The following is a 14,037-nucleotide window of genomic DNA, read 5'->3' on the forward strand; positions in this document are numbered from 1 at the left end:
CAGAACAGCCACACAGCAAAACGGAAACTATGATGCTTACCCTCCAACAAAGTATGATGGAGCTTATGTCATTCATGAAAACGACCATGCAAACGCTTGTTCAAAACCAGAACATGGTGATACAGCTGCTCGTAGCACAACAGTCCAAATAATCTATGCAGGCGCTACGAATATCAATGTGGAACGCCAATGGTGTCTCACGGCATAAACTAGAATTGTCACAATTCTTGACCGAAAACCATATTGACGTTATGCTACTGGTGGAAACGCATCTTACAAGCAAATACAACTTTCATATAAGAGGCTACACAATCTACCGCACAGATCATCCAGATGGGAAAGCCCACGGCGGAACTGGAGTTCTAATCAGAGAACGAATTAAACACCATTTTACAAAAGGTTTGCAACAAACTTCTTGCAGGCCACATCGATACAAATTCAGTCAAGCAACGGAATCCTTTCAATTGCTGCCGTTTACTGCCCTCCTCGCTTCTCAATCTCGGAAGGACAATTTATGGACTTCTACAATTCACTTGGGGATCGATTTATAGCCGCAGGAGACTACAACGCCAAACATACGCACTGGGGATCACGTCTAGTGACTCCCAAAGGAAGACAATTGTACAATGCAATTATAAATGTGAAAAATAAACTGGACTACGTTTCCCCTGGAAGTCCCACATACTGGCCAACAGACTCACGAAAGCTCCCAGACCTTATTGATTTTGCAGTGACAAAAAACATACCTCGCAATCTAATAAGTGCCAAAGCAGTCTCGGACTTATCATCAGACCACTCGCCTGTGCTTCTAACGCTTCTTCAAAGCCCAGAAATAACCGAACACCCCTTCAGTCTGACGACGACAAAAACAAACTGGCTAAAATACAAAAAGTACGTGAGTGCCCACATAGAACTCGCCCCGGATTTTAACATGGAATCGGACATCGACTACACTACGAGCGCCCTGGAAGAAGTACTCGTTGCGGCAGCTAAAATCTCTACTCCTCATAGGAAAGAAGTAGACCGAAACAAACACTTCAAATCTAATCAGCAAATCGAACAGCTCGTGCGAGAAAAGAGGCGCACGCGTCGTGATTGGCAAAACAGCAGATCGCCAGCTTCAAAACAACGCCTTAAGGAAGCAACCCGATCACTCGACCAGGCTCTTCACCAACAGGAAGAAAATGCACAGCTGAGGTACATCCAGAATCTCTCGCCAACAAGCACAAAGTACCCCCTGTGGAGGGCCCACCCAAATCTTAGTGCCCCAATTGAAACGACCACCCCGATAAGAAACTCTTCGGGATGCTGGGCTCGCAGCAACGAAGACCGAGCTGAAACATTCGCCACACATCTCCAAAGTGTCTTCCAGCCAAACCCAGCCTCAAATTCATTCCTCCTGCCAGTAATTCAGCCAGAGTCCTCCCCTCAGCCAGCCGCACCTCCATTCCGGCCGAACGAAATCGAAAAAGTCATAAGAGGGCTAAAACCAAAAAAGGCTCCCGGTGGTGACCTATTGACCCCAAAGATGCTGATCGAACTTCCAAAATGCGCTATAGAGGTCGTCTGCAAACTATTTAATGGAATCATTAATCTTGGCTATTTCCCAAAAAAGTGGAAGAAATCCATTATTATAATGATACCGAAGCCTGGAAAAGACCACACAATTCCGTCATCATACAGACCAATAAGCCTTCTATCTTGTTTGTCTAAACTGTTTGAAAAATGCTTGTTAACTCGCATAATACCACATCTGGAAGCTTGCAATATCATCCCGGCACACCAATTTGGCTTTCGAAGATACCATGGAACCATCGAACAAGTGAACAGATTAACATCCGAAATACGCTCAGCCTTCGAACAACGAGAATACTGCAGCGCTATTTTCCTCGACGTATCTCAAGCTTTCGACCGAGTTTGGCTCATCGGACTCATGCACAAAATTAAAACGTATTTGCCAACATACACCCACAAGCTACTGGAATCATACCTCTTCAATAGGGTATTCTCAGTGAGATGCAACGCAGCTACTTCGGGCGACTACACCATCGAAGCTGGAGTTCCACAGGGAAGCGCACTCGGGCCGTGTCTATATGTTTTGTATACTGCGGATATTCCTACGAGCGCACAACTAACAACGTCAACGTTCGCCGATGATACCGCTATTCTTAGTCGCTCCAGATGCCCAACGCAGGCAACAACCCAACTGGCTAATCATCTCACAATAGTGGAAAGGTGGCTGTCCGACTGGCGCATTAAAATAAACGAACAAAAGTGTAAACATATAACGTTTACTCTTAATAGACAAACATGCCCTCCGCTTTTACTAAACGGTATGCAGATCCCTCAAGCTAACGACGTAACGTACCTTGGCGTTCACCTTGATAGACGACTTACCTGGCGTAAGCACATCGAATGCAAAAAGATGCATCTAAAACTGAAAGCCAGCAGCCTCCACTGGATCATAAACTCACGATCGCCACTGTGCCTAGACTACAAGTTACTACTGTACAATTCAGTCCTAAAGCCAATCTGGACGTATGGCTCCCAGCTGTGGGGGAACGCGAGCAGCAGCAACATAGACATCATACAGCGCGCACAATCAAAAATCCTGAGAACTATCACAGGGGCACCTTGGTATGTTCGCAACGAAAACATCCACCGGGATCTGGGCATCCTCGCAGTGAAAGACGAAATCCAGAAGCAAAAAGAGTCATACAAAGAAAAACTGTCTTCGCACCCAAATTTTCTCGCTCGGGGATTGACTCGGGTTTCTAGCGTATCCCGCCTTAGACGCAACGACCTCCCAACCCAGCAATCGATTTTTAGGGCCGTCTAACTCCGTATCAGTCAATATGACTGTTAGTTAAGTTAAAAATATAAGATTTGATACACCTCTTGTTAGTCTCGCAAAGAGAAGATTCAAGAAATAAAAGCAACGTTAAAATAAAAAAAAAAAAAAAAAATTATTATGATAATTACATTTTTAGAAAGTTACATCTCAACAACATTCGAACATCGACCCAAAAAACAAAAGATCATATATTTTGTCCTGTTACTTTCACATCGGACTTAAATTGACTTTCCGGACTTTAAAAGCATGGATTCTTAGCCAATTTTTCTTGCATACTTATACGATTGGGCAAAACAACAACAAACCTACGGCTATACTATCGATTCAGTAGGCAAGCAGACTAAAAAGTCTATAACTCCAGACTAAAAAGCTTATTGATTCGTAGGTGTAGATTAGCCAAAGGAACAGTTTGACATCAAAACATTTTCCAAAAATATAAGCAAACTGGCGACACAGCGGATCCAATAATGAGTAACATTTCCATGTCCCATGCAATAAGCCTGAGAAGCGCAGGGCACATGGAAAATGAGAACCAGAGGGGCCAGGAAATGCCGCACCGTGACGCTGTACGGGAAGAACGAGGGAGGTGAACACATATGCACTGCTCGACGAGGGATCGTCTGTGACGCTCATAAACACCTAGAGGGTGTGAATCGACTACTAAAGTACGGTGGACCATGAAACAGTGAGACGACAATCGAGTCCACTTTACTACAAAATCGAGAACTTTGGGGTGAAGCCAGCGACGGGCCCTGGGCATCTTGAAATGAACGACTAAGCGGGTAGGCCAACGGTACCAGACTGGGCTTCTATGTTTACTACGTACGACCGCTGCTCGTCAAAAGAGGTAGCCGAAACAGTCCGACTCTTAGCAGAGCCAGCACGAGATGCCGTCCCAATTGAACCTGTAACAAAAGAGGGGACAGCCGCTCAGATTTCCATGTTGAACAACAACAAGGCCACGGGCGATGATGGTATAAGTGCAATTTCATTAAAACGGATACTTGCCACCTCCAAGTATCAAGCTCATAAAAAAAATTTTTCCACAGCTGTTGTCATGTGAGAGCAGCTGTACCTGCTCAGCGGTTGGCAGAGAAGATGCAATATTAAGGTTAACAAAGCCAAATACACTGCCACAACCTTTTCTCTTTGACCCGGAAACTGCCCACCGGCCCGTCTCAACAGCTCCCTCTTCCCGCAGGTAAAAACCCGTAATAACTAGCTTTCACACTCGACAGGAGGCTTACTTGGAAGCCATATCTAACTAAGAGGAGAAAGCAGTGCAACATGAGGCTCAAGGCGTTTTATTGGCTAATGGGAAGAAAATCAAAGCTGCGAACTTCTTCGAAACCCTTATTTACAAAGCCACCATATGGCCCATATGGACATATGGAATATGGCCAGTAAGACAAACGTCTAAACGATTCAATCATCAAATAGGTTTTGAACCTAACGTATCGTTTCATTGTTTGTTAAAAAAAAGGAACAAAATTAAAAAAATTTTTCAAACACCAAACAAATATTAAACCACTCTTATTTACATAATCTTGCGGCCAATCTCGGGCAAAACCAACACAATGGGCTGGCAAGACCCCCCAGTTCCATCAAAACTGAGCCGCTTTGCATAAAGAAGGCCTATTCTAATTTTCTAGATGACGATTCCAGCGACTCCGAGCATGGAGAAATGAAGTGAAAGTCTGCTAAAAAACTCATCATGGAAGACGAACCAACCAACAGCGAAGCAGCCAGAGCTCCATCTAAGGCTAATATTGAAAACAACTAGTATGAAATTCTATCTGATTAAGACGATGAAGATCATGACACCGACATGGAGGTTGACGGTATGCAGAACAAAGATGACAAGAAGACCAAGCGATCTGCGGAAAAAACGGTATCAACGGCCTCTCCAAAGACATTTCCCGCATCTTAGGTGTGGATGTTGAAGTGACCTAGAAGGATACTTACTCAACACTGAAAAAGTTCCTGAGCGAAAATAACCATCGATTCCACACATTCCAGCCCCGAGACGAGCGCGATCGGATCGTCGTTGAAGGCCTCCACTTTCCACGGCCCGGAGGATATTAAGGAGTGTTTTAGCCGCCATGGACACAAAGTCAGGGATATACACAATCCCACGCGAAAAGGTACGAAGAAGCCACTAAACATTTTTTTTATTAGCCTCGAGCCAGCCAAAAGCAACAAGGAGGCCTTTCAAGTCAAGCGGCTATGCAGCACGGTGGTTATGGTTGAGCCAGCAATAAAATTCGACGATGTGCCCCATTGCCATTGCTGCCAGTGCTTCGGCCACACGATCGGTACTGCCATCTGGAGTACAGATACGTAAAGTGTGGAGATAGTGCGTAAGAGCTTTTCCCCTTTCATCCCCAGAGCATCCATATCACCCCACACTGGAGGTCTCAATCGAAACCACTCCTGGTATCGATCAGTTGTCTCCGAGCGTGGTAAATAAGATTCGCTGTTTCCGTAAAGCTGATTTTCAGAAACTTAATAGCCTTGTTGATACATTTGACTGGTCTGATATTCTGGCGTGCACTGATCTTAATGTCACTTTAGAAAAATTTTATTTTACTTTAAATAAATTTTTTGACTCATGTGTGCCTTGGAAATATCCGTCCGCTTCAACAAATCCTCCTTGGTTTACAAGGTGCCTCGCTAACTTAAAAAATAAAAAAAATAAGCTTTTACTTAAATATAAAAAAACCTGCAGTAGTGTTGATTTCTCAAGATACCTACTAGCTCGGTCGAATTTTACCGTGCATAACGCTGAATGTTATAGGAATTATATTGACCGCTGCCGGATACAATTTACTCAGGATCCAAAGCAGTTTTATAATTTTGTAAACACTAAGCGTAAACACGTATCTTTTTCACCCCTGCTTACGTTTGAAAATTCCTCTGCGACTTCTGATCAGGCCATTGCCGATCTATTCGCAGAATTTTTTCAAACAACTTATTCTCCTCCAAAATTGACTGATCAGCCTTACGCATATAACATTCAAGCAGCAAATCTTATTTTCTGTCCGTCTTTTTCTGAGAACAACTTATTATCTGGTCTTTTAAGGGTCAAACCCATTTATTCGCCAGGCCCCGATGGAGTACCAGGCTGTGTGCTAAAATACTGTTCCAGGGCTCTGTGCAAACCTCTACTTAGACTTTTCAACTTATCTTTGGAAACCTCGATTTTTCCCCTTAAGTGGAAGGAATCATTTATAATTCCCCTACATAAAAAAGAGAAAAAGTCTGAGGCTGCCAACTACAGAGGCATCTCTAAATGGTCGGCAATTCCAAAGTATTTTGAAAAATGCACGGCTTTATTAAGCGTCCACCACCACGAACTTATTGGAGTTGACATCCTTTGTCATAGATGGCTTTCGTAAGGGATATTAAACCGATGTAATTTACATATCTTTCGCAAAGCATTTAATTCAGTCAATCACTCACTTTTGCTGAGTAAATTGAATATACTGGGATTTTCTACAGACCTCTTAACGTGGATCTCCAGCTAATTAGATGGAAGGACACAAGGAGTCTTATTTAAAAACAAACATTCCCGTCTGGTCCGTGCTACATTTGGAGTCCAAGGAAGTCATCTTGGCCCGTTGTTATTTACTCTTTTTATAAATGAGTTGCCACCTGCTTTAACGAACTCTCTAGTTCTTATGTATGCAGATGATGTAAAGCTTTGTCTTCAGTACAAATCCATCTCACCTTGATGACTTTCAAAAATGGTGTTCAGCTAACGATTTAATACTTAATGGATCAAAATGCAAGCTTATGTCTTTTTATCGTTTTTTATAGAGAATTTTCCTGGACTAGACAGGAGGCTTACTTGGAAGCAACATGAGGCTCAAGGCGTTTTATTGGCTAATGGGAAGAAAATCAAAGCTGCGAACTTCTTCGAAACCCTTATTTACAAAGCCACCATATGGCCCATATGGACATATGGAATATGGCCAGTAAGACAAACGTCTAAACGATTCAATCATCAAATAGGTTTTGAACCTAACGTATCGTTTCATTGTTTGTTAAAAAAAAGGAACAAAATTAAAAAAATTTTTCAAACACCAAACAAATATTAAACCACTCTTATTTACATAATCTTGCGGCCAATCTCGGGCAAAACCAACACAATGGGCTGGCAAGACCCCCCAGTTCCATCAAAACTGAGCCGCTTTGCATAAAGAAGGCCTATTCTAATTTTCTAGATGACGATTCCAGCGACTCCGAGCATGGAGAAATGAAGTGAAAGTCTGCTAAAAAACTCATCATGGAAGACGAACCAACCAACAGCGAAGCAGCCAGAGCTCCATCTAAGGCTAATATTGAAAACAACTAGTATGAAATTCTATCTGATTAAGACGATGAAGATCATGACACCGACATGGAGGTTGACGGTATGCAGAACAAAGATGACAAGAAGACCAAGCGATCTGCGGAAAAAACGGTATCAACGGCCTCTCCAAAGACATTTCCCGCATCTTAGGTGTGGATGTTGAAGTGACCTAGAAGGATACTTACTCAACACTGAAAAAGTTCCTGAGCGAAAATAACCATCGATTCCACACATTCCAGCCCCGAGACGAGCGCGATCGGATCGTCGTTGAAGGCCTCCACTTTCCACGGCCCGGAGGATATTAAGGAGTGTTTTAGCCGCCATGGACACAAAGTCAGGGATATACACAATCCCACGCGAAAAGGTACGAAGAAGCCACTAAACATTTTTTTTATTAGCCTCGAGCCAGCCAAAAGCAACAAGGAGGCCTTTCAAGTCAAGCGGCTATGCAGCACGGTGGTTATGGTTGAGCCAGCAATAAAATTCGACGATGTGCCCCATTGCCATTGCTGCCAGTGCTTCGGCCACACGATCGGTACTGCCATCTGGAGTACAGATACGTAAAGTGTGGAGATAGTGCGTAAGAGCTTTTCCCCTTTCATCCCCAGAGCATCCATATCACCCCACACTGGAGGTCTCAATCGAAACCACTCCTGGTATCGATCAGTTGTCTCCGAGCGTGGTAAATAAGATTCGCTGTTTCCGTAAAGCTGATTTTCAGAAACTTAATAGCCTTGTTGATACATTTGACTGGTCTGATATTCTGGCGTGCACTGATCTTAATGTCACTTTAGAAAAATTTTATTTTACTTTAAATAAATTTTTTGACTCATGTGTGCCTTGGAAATATCCGTCCGCTTCAACAAATCCTCCTTGGTTTACAAGGTGCCTCGCTAACTTAAAAAATAAAAAAAATAAGCTTTTACTTAAATATAAAAAAACCTGCAGTAGTGTTGATTTCTCAAGATACCTACTAGCTCGGTCGAATTTTACCGTGCATAACGCTGAATGTTATAGGAATTATATTGACCGCTGCCGGATACAATTTACTCAGGATCCAAAGCAGTTTTATAATTTTGTAAACACTAAGCGTAAACACGTATCTTTTTCACCCCTGCTTACGTTTGAAAATTCCTCTGCGACTTCTGATCAGGCCATTGCCGATCTATTCGCAGAATTTTTTCAAACAACTTATTCTCCTCCAAAATTGACTGATCAGCCTTACGCATATAACATTCAAGCAGCAAATCTTATTTTCTGTCCGTCTTTTTCTGAGAACAACTTATTATCTGGTCTTTTAAGGGTCAAACCCATTTATTCGCCAGGCCCCGATGGAGTACCAGGCTGTGTGCTAAAATACTGTTCCAGGGCTCTGTGCAAACCTCTACTTAGACTTTTCAACTTATCTTTGGAAACCTCGATTTTTCCCCTTAAGTGGAAGGAATCATTTATAATTCCCCTACATAAAAAAGAGAAAAAGTCTGAGGCTGCCAACTACAGAGGCATCTCTAAATGGTCGGCAATTCCAAAGTATTTTGAAAAATGCACGGCTTTATTAAGCGTCCACCACCACGAACTTATTGGAGTTGACATCCTTTGTCATAGATGGCTTTCGTAAGGGATATTAAACCGATGTAATTTACATATCTTTCGCAAAGCATTTAATTCAGTCAATCACTCACTTTTGCTGAGTAAATTGAATATACTGGGATTTTCTACAGACCTCTTAACGTGGATCTCCAGCTAATTAGATGGAAGGACACAAGGAGTCTTATTTAAAAACAAACATTCCCGTCTGGTCCGTGCTACATTTGGAGTCCAAGGAAGTCATCTTGGCCCGTTGTTATTTACTCTTTTTATAAATGAGTTGCCACCTGCTTTAACGAACTCTCTAGTTCTTATGTATGCAGATGATGTAAAGCTTTGTCTTCAGTACAAATCCATCTCACCTTGATGACTTTCAAAAATGGTGTTCAGCTAACGATTTAATACTTAATGGATCAAAATGCAAGCTTATGTCTTTTTATCGTTTTTTATAGAGAATTTTCCTGGACTCGACAGGAGGCTTACTTGGAAGCAACATGAGGCTCAAGGCGTTTTATTGGCTAATGGGAAGAAAATCAAAGCTGCGAACTTCTTCGAAACCCTTATTTACAAAGCCACCATATGGCCCATATGGACATATGGAATATGGCCAGTAAGACAAACGTCTAAACGATTCAATCATCAAATAGGTTTTGAACCTAACGTATCGTTTTATTGTTTGTTAAAAAAAAAGGAACAAAATTAAAAAAATTTTTCAAACACCAAACAAATATTAAACCACTCTTATTTACATAATCTTGCGGCCAATCTCGGGCAAAACCAACACAATGGGCTGACAAGACCCCCCAGTTCCATCAAAACTGAGCCGCTTTCCATAAAGAAGGCCTATTCTAATTTTCTAGATGACGATTCCAGCGACTCCGAGCATGGAGAAATGAAGTGAAAGTCTGCTAAAAAACTCATCATGGAAGACGAACCAACCAACAGCGAAGCAGCCAGAGCTCCATCTAAGGCTAATATTGAAAACAACTAGTATGAAATTCTATCTGATTAAGACGATGAAGATCGTGACACCGACATGGAGGTTGACGGTATGCAGAACAAAGATGACAAGAAGACCAAGCGATCTGCGGAAAAAACGGTATCAAGGGCCTCTCCAAAGACATTTCCCGCATCTTAGGTGTGGATCTTGAAGTGACCTAGAAGGATACTTACTCAACACTGAAAAAGTTCCTGAGCGAAAATAACCATCGATTCCACACATTCCAGCCCCGAGACGAGCGCGATCGGATCGTCGTTAAAGGCCTCCACTTTTCCACGGCCCGGAGGATATTAATGAGTGTTTTAGCCGCCATGGACACAAAGTCAGGGATATACACAATCCCACGCGAAACGGTACGAAGAAGCCACTAAACATTTTTTTTATTAGCCTCGAGCCAGCCAAAAGCAACAAGGAGGCCTTTCAAGTCAAGCGGCTATGCAGCACGGTGGCTTCGGCCAGCAATAAAATTCGACGATGTGCCCCAATGCCATTGCTGCCAGGGCTTCGGCCACACGATCGGTACTGCCATCTGGAGTACAGATACGTAAAGTGTGGAGATAGTGCGTAAAGTGTGCATCGTCAAAATCGCCAAATTAATCCTAACATCAGCTATGCCAGCACAGCCAAAAACGGAGCACCACAGTCTGACTCCAACCCCAATCCCGATCCCAGTCTTCCAAGTAATCCAATGGACGTCCTATTTGTTAGGATGGAATCTATGTTTGAGCGCATGATGGAGACGGTCATGAGCCAAATAGACCAAATGATGGCCACCGTTTGCAAATCCTTATGCATACGCGATTAGGTTATATCTATGGAACAGCGACGGCCGCAATCAATTAACCGCAATCGTATCTACCTCATATATATTGGAAGTGATAGAAGGACTTTCCTCTCACCCAAAACTGCTGCGAGTAAATGTTCCGCTTTATAAGGGAATCAAAGAGATTAGTACTGAATTATGATATTGTTCTCTCACCTGTCAAATATAATGAAGCCATTAAGAAAATTGTCGAAATAGTCGAAACTATTCGACTATTTTATGTGGGTCCACGTATCCTTATCCGCGAGCAACTATTGCGGAGGATACGGATAGAACAATCCAATCCGTAGTTGGCGCGCCAGGTGTATTGGACTGTTTTTCTTTCTTTGCTCGCAAAAAATACCGCGGTTAGCTAACAAAGGCTAGTTCCACCAAATTAACAGTTCAACGTGACTGCCCGAGCCCAAAAATAATATAAATAGCTCAACATTTAACAAACGCCCTCTTTATTTTAAGGCTGATTCTCAGCTTCCGCTTGACTGCGTCATAGGCGCTCGTCCGCCCGTCGCTCATCAATCACCGTTCCAGTCGCCATAGATGGTTGCTCCAGTTGTTGTTGGGGCTGCTCGTGCTCTGCTGCTTGATGTTTCGACTAATTTTTACCCTTACGATGGACGGCACCTTATCCGGGTTGGCTTCCAATAGGCACACCGCCCAGGCATACGCCGGGGAGGAACCTTCGTCTTGGGCTCCAATAAGCACACCGCCCAGGTATACGCCGGTGAAGATCCCCTGTCTTGTTGCCTGGCAGCTGTACAAAGGCACGAAAGCCTTCTTACCTTCGAGACACATACACTGCGCGAATATGTAGTATATATTCTTATGTATATAATGGCTCCGGCCTTTAATCCAGCTTTCCAGAATTACACATCTTTGTTGTTGCTATGTGGGGCTCTAGCGGACTTTCATGGACCACAACGCTTTGCTCCTTGCTCCTTTAAGTCGTCTTAATGTAATGACATGGTTTTATCAAAAAAATATGGTCTAAAGAATTCAATGACACTTATTAAAAAAAAAATTTTATTTGCTTTAAGAAGCGGATTCCACAGAACGAAACAAAGTTTCCAAAATTTATAATCCAATCAAGAAAAAAAAAACATTTTAAAATCACCTTAACATCGCCTTAGTTCGTAGTGAAAACCCGCTGTAAAAATCTCTATGCGTGCGGTTTCTGCGGCTTCAGGAGGATTAACGGGCGCTCCAAACAGTTGTGAGGAGATTTAATCTCCCCACACGCTAAGACAGATAGCCGGGGGCAAAGGGGGGGCCGAGGAGGTCATCAACCTGGCAGCCCAAGGGAATGTCGCCAGGATCAGTACGGGGGGTTGGGGGAAAGGTGAAAGCCAGTTACCTTGGGTTCCGGTGAAGGGCTACCCGTGGGAGGACGGAATCCACGTGGAACGTAACGGTGGCCGGTGAAAGGGTAAACGCCGCCACCCGGGAAGAAGGAATAGACGTGGAACATAACGGTTCCCGGAGCAACGTGGGGAAAGTAGTCCAGTGGGGGAATCACCACGATGCGCATTCGTGCCTTAGAAAGTGTGGCGGGGTGAGCAGCAAAGGAGCGGCAAGGATCAAAGGGGGGGTTGCGACGCAGAGTGCAGCGGGCCCTGGAAGCCCACCGGTGCACCACATGCCAGCAGCAGAGATCCGTGACCGGGGGAAACGAGGAGCCACGGACAGCGACCCGCCAACGGGAAAGTGGCCTGATTCTGGAAGCAGGATTAACGGCAAGAGCAGGATCCAGGAGGATTAACGGGCGCTCCAGTCAGTATAAAAGGAGGCCCATTGGAGCGGCTCGGGACGAGTCTTTTTAGGAAGCTTGTAGCGTTGAGTTGGAGGACCGCCTGTGGAGAGTCCGCCATTCAAGTGTTAAGCCGTTTCTAAAAGGGATTCGGTTTGTTTGAGTTAAAGGACCGCCTTTGGAGAGTCCGACAGCCAAGCGCAAGGAGAGCGAATAGACAATAAGGAAAGGATCCATTGCTGGACTTTCCTCTGAAAACCCAGGGTCGTGTAGTCGAGTTGGCTCATTCCCGAACACGGCAGGTAGCCTTCCAACGATGTGGGGAAAGGATAAGTCTAGCGTATGCCTTACCGACTCTTGAAATCACAACCAACAGGCGTGATCCTGCGAAACAAGGAGGCCTACTTGGGATCACACGCCCAAGTCAAAGACCGAGGGAGAACACCCTGGTCACCAGCCCCGCCACTACAAACTCGGGTTCGCCGGCGCGTATGCACGGTGTCCCGGTGTAGCGGGAGCGCGACATACGGTCAGTCACACGGCGGCTTCCAAACCTGGCACCGGAGCGTATGCAGGGTGTCCCGGTGTAGTGGAGGCGACAGACCGCAGCCAACCTCTAATCCCGGCCCTCCGGCGCGTATGCATGGAGGTTCTCGGGAGTAGGGGGCGAAAGATCATTGCCAATCGTCTGACCAGTCGTAGTCGACCCAAGGGGGTGTTTCTCAAGGCAAAAGGGCGGAGGGTAGCGGAATCGCTAGCAGCGCGGCAACAGGAGTAGCGGTGGCGTATCCTGAACAACCCGCAGAGGACGCCGACGATGGAGCCAGCAGAAATGGAAGGAGCAACGGAGAAAAGAGAAGAAAGCCTTTTTTAGTGTAAAGAGGTCTCAAAATAAAGAGTGTGGAAACTGCGAGCTATTTGTATTACTTTCTGGGCTTGGGCAATCACGTCGAATCTATAAATTCGGTGGAACGGATCCACGAAACTCTGTGAGCTAGCCGCGGCAAATGTGCCGAGCGGAAGCAGAAAAGACAGTTCGTAACACAGTATATAGGGAGGCGCATTGAAGCGAATCAGTAGGAGGTGTTGCGTTGAGTAGGAGGACCGGCCTTGGACACTCCGACATTCAAGTGTTCACGACATTCACGAGCGTAGAAGTTCAGTGAACCAAAGAAACGGCTTCTACTCTTACTTTTCAACCCGCGATACCGAAGCGGAAAAATCGGCGCTTAAAAGCAACCCGGCTTTACTGACCGCTGAAACCCAAAGGGCACGGTCTTGCTCACCCGCTCTGCTCACTCCGACTCCCGCGTCATGGAGTTCGCAGTGTAAAACCTCCCCTCCAATATCGGAAACAAATTTCGCACCAACAACAAGCAGCGCTACAACTTCTGCAACAACAGCGAAAACCCCTGCAACTCAAAGTACCACGACGTCAACGACTACAGCGAGTACAAAAACAACAACCTCGGAAAGTGCCAAAGCGGCAACGGCCACACAGACTGGAATGGATCGCTACATCCAAATTAAGCGCAAGCTTAGCCCGCAGAGTAATCCGGCAGGCAACAAAACAAAAATTAACCGTGTCCTGAATAACGATAATGAACCAGACAGATCCACTACTAACAGATTTGCCCTACTGGCGGAGGCTGAGGAAAACCAACCAGCCCAAGAC

The 14,037-nt window shown here is 44.7% G+C and overlaps 1 long non-coding RNA gene across 5 annotated transcripts; it reads left to right on the forward strand.

The window, feature by feature from the left end:
- The first annotated feature begins 4,018 nt into the window (after positions 1-4,018).
- On the forward strand, positions 4,019-11,887 carry LOC138926867 (uncharacterized). 5 transcript variants are annotated; one of them, XR_011443550.1, is made up of 3 exons: positions 4,019-5,519; positions 6,674-8,093; positions 9,248-11,887. It is a non-coding gene; the product is annotated as an uncharacterized lncRNA (long non-coding RNA). The 5 variants fall into 5 exon arrangements; XR_011443552.1 differs by having other exon boundaries at positions 6,674-7,788; XR_011443554.1 differs by having other exon boundaries at positions 6,674-7,572.
- Positions 11,888-14,037: the final 2,150 nt, after the last annotated feature.

Source organism: Drosophila bipectinata, chromosome 4 (genome assembly GCF_030179905.1).
Source record: "Drosophila bipectinata strain 14024-0381.07 chromosome 4, DbipHiC1v2, whole genome shotgun sequence".
In the NCBI taxonomy this organism is placed as follows: Eukaryota; Metazoa; Arthropoda; class Insecta; order Diptera; family Drosophilidae; genus Drosophila; species Drosophila bipectinata.